Source organism: Triticum dicoccoides, chromosome 2A (genome assembly GCF_002162155.2).
Source record: "Triticum dicoccoides isolate Atlit2015 ecotype Zavitan chromosome 2A, WEW_v2.0, whole genome shotgun sequence".
Taxonomy (NCBI): Eukaryota; Viridiplantae; Streptophyta; class Magnoliopsida; order Poales; family Poaceae; genus Triticum; species Triticum dicoccoides.
The window spans coordinates 153678144-153681886 of record NC_041382.1 but is presented as its reverse complement, the minus strand read 5'-3'; positions in this window follow the sequence as shown (position 1 = coordinate 153681886).

Sequence of the window (3743 nt, the reverse complement as noted above, 5' to 3'; positions counted from 1 at the left end):
TACCAATGCATTCATATGTAGTGTAGCTCCTTGCTTGCGAGTACTTTGGATGAGTACTCACGGTTGCTTTCTCCCTCTTTTCCCCTTTCCCTTCTACCCGATTGCTGTGACCAGATGTTGGAGTCCAGGAGCCAGACGCCACCGTCGATGACGACTACTACTACTCGGGAGGTGCCTACTACTACATGCAGCCCGCTGACGGCGACCAGGAGTAGATTAGGAGGATCCCAGGCAGGAGTCCTGCGCCTCTTTCGATCTATATCCTAGTTTGTGCTAGCCTTCTTAAGGCATTCTTGTTTAACTTATGTCTGTACTCAGATATTGTTGCTTCCGTTGACTCGTCTATGATCGAGCTCTTGTATTCGAGTCTTCGAGGCCCCTGGCTTGTAATATGATGCTTGTATGACTTATTTTATTTGTAGAGTTGTGTTGTGATATCTTCCCGTGAGTCCCTGATCTTGATCGTACACGTTTGCGTGTATGATTAGCGTATGATTGAATCGGGGGCGTCACAAGTTGGTATCAGAGTCGACTGCCTGTAGGAATCCCCTTCCACAGTCCTTGGCCGAAGTCAAGTCTAGACATTGCAAAAAAATTTACTAACATGGTTGTGTGCCTTACGGGCCCACGTCGCCATCTGGGTGGTATTAGGATCTTTTACTCCTCAATCCTTACTCTGGGACTCTGAACTCTCTCCTACTCGGGTTGAATGATTTTACTAACTCTAACACTAGGATCCCGTGACCACGTTCACCCCAAAGTTGGATAAGCCCTAGTTATTGTTTACAGTAGTATTTGAACATTATCCATATTGTCATTTGACTCCTGTGAAAACATCTTTGTTTTCAGATGGAACCCACGAGGCAGGTCGTGCGCCACACGACGGCCATTGGTGCCTCAGGATCACCTGCTGTGTTGGTTGAGATGATGACCTATCTGGGTTATCGCTGGCACCCTGAGTACACCGTCTATGAGGAGTATCAGGACTTCAATCAGGAGCAGTACCGTGCCATCGTCCACCTCTACTCTCGGGAGTATGACTCCACTACCGTGATGCACACTGCTCATGGTGTTGGAGTGACTATCGACATGCTGGTCCACGATGCTGCTTATGCTGCTTTGGCACGTCTTCGTGGAGAGTATCAGGAGTTGGATACCTCCCCCTTCAGGCACATTGCTATCGCATCCGATGTTGGTGCGGAGGGATACTACACTGCTGCCTACTCCATTGTCACCCGAGAGCCCTTCTACCATCAGAACCTGGTTCTGCATGCTGATGGGCTGGATAGAGCTAACCGAGCTCTTCGCCACGAGTTGTACACCACCCATCAGCACCTGTACCGTGCTCTGACGCTGTTGCACCCCTCTGTCCGCTCTGGTGATCTGTCACGTTCTGCGATCTACCCTGCCAGGACCATGATGCCACAGGGCGTCGGCTGGCCAGATGTGGGAGGCTACTCTCCTGCACTTGGTCCTCTCCTGCCACCTGCGCATCGGGTTCCGCACCAGAGTATCCGCGGACCCCAGGCTACTCGCGTGGAGGTCTTCCCTTCGCGTCACTACCAGCTGTCTGGCTACACCTACCTCCACAGTTCCTCCTGGGACTGATGTAGGCTTGCTTGTTAGTGTTAGATGCATTCGCCGCGAGCCTGCATGCCGCCTATGATGTATTAGTCTATGTACTGAACTCTGTGTACCGAACTCTATGCATGATCTCTTTTGTAAGATATGCTGACTACTATGTAGTATCTATCGTGTTGCTTTCATTGTGCATGTTTCATCATGAATGATTCTTGTCTTTGCAAATTTCTCGATGCTGAACTACCCCTGTTATATATTAGCAGGATGGTTAGACCAGGTGGTCGTGGACGTGGTGGCAACCTCCCACCACCGCCTGAGTACATGGCTGGTATGATCCAACAGCTTGAGATGAATCGCCAGTTCATGGAGAATATGATGGCTCAGTTTCCTCGCCCCAATAAGAACCAGCAGCCAACCCCAGTAACTCTGCAGGATTTCATGCGCCTGAACCCAACTATGTACCGCAGCTCAACTCAGCCTCTGGATGCTGATGACTAGCTCCGTGACATCACCTATGAGATGGAGTCTGCTGATGTAGCCCCTGCCAGCTATGTCACCTTTGCTTCCTTCTTCCTGAAGGGACCCGCAGCTCAATGGTGGGACAGCCACAGGCGTACTCTGCCAGTTGGAACAATCATCACCTGGCTAGACTTCCAAGCTGCCTTCCATGCTCGCTTCATTCCTCAGGGAGTCATGGACCGTAAGAAGCGCGAGTTTCGCAACCTCACCCAAGGCAACAAGACTGTTGAAGCTTATCAGCGGGAGTTTCTTAACTTGTCCCGCTATGCTGAAGAGGACATTGCAACTGATGCACGCAGACAGGAGAAGTTCCGTGATGGCCTTCAAGCTGACATCAAGCTCGCACTTGTAGTGCATGACTTTGCTGATTTCGCCACCCTGGTGAACAAGGCCATCAATGCCGAAACTGGTCTGCAGGAATACCAGAGCTCTCATGGGCGCAACCGTGACACAGGCTCATCTTCGGGCCCGTCCTCGCAGAAGCGCAAGATATGGATTCCCAACAGCATGTACCAGCCGAATGCACCTGCCCCAAGGCAGACCTATGCTGCACCTCCTCTGCCTGCTCCTCCAACTAGGCAGCCAAGACTTCCAGCTCCACCACCACAAGCTCTTGTTCCCACTCCCAATAATGGTCTGTGCTACAAGTGTGGTCAACCAGGTCACCGTGCTAGGGATTGCAATCAGAACCAGAATCAACTGGCCCTCCCAGCAACTGGTCGTGGAAGCAACCAGCCCCGCAACAACAATGCCAAGTCTTATGGTCGTGTTCATGCCAACCACGTTGATCTCAATGAAGTTCTAGACCAGCCCGCTACCGGGATGGGTACACTCCTTGTAAATTCAGCACTAGCATCTATTTTATTTGATACAGGTGCATCACATTCATTCATGTCAGAGGATTTTGCATTCATGCATGGCATTAAAAGCGAGGACCTGAACACTTCGCTATTAGTACATACTCCCGCGGGCCAATGTCGGACCTCCATGATTTGCAACGACGTCCCCGCTGAAATCGAAGGACTGGAATTCCTTGCCTCTCCCATCGTACTGAAGTCTTGTAGCATCGACCACATTCTGGGAATGGATTGGTTGAAAGCGCATACTGCTTCTATAGTTTGCGCCACTAAGGTCGTCCATCTGCTACACCCTTCTGATGAAATAATTGCTTACCAAGCTCATCTAGTTCAGAACGCCGAGGCACGGCTTTATGCCTTGAATGCGTTGAACGCTGCACCACTCGAGGGCATTGAAAACATTCCCGTCGTTCGTGAATTCCAAGACGTCTTCCCATAAGAACTTCCAGGGATTCCCCTTGCTAGAGCTGTCGAATTCATCATCGACTTGAAACCCGGCACCACCCCTATAGCCAAACAACCCTACAAGATGCCGCCACATGAACTCATTGAGCTTAAGGAGGAAATCGACAAATCTCTTGTCAAAGGTTTCATTCGCCCAAGTTGCTCTCCTTGGGGAGCACCTTCTCTCTTTAATAAGAAGAAGGATGGGACAAACCGATTAGTCCAAGACTACCGTCCTATAAACCAAGCTACCATTCAGAATAAATACCCTCTTCCTCGGATCAATGATCTTTATGATCAACTGCCTGGCTCATCAGTGTTCTCCAAACTCGACTTGAGGTT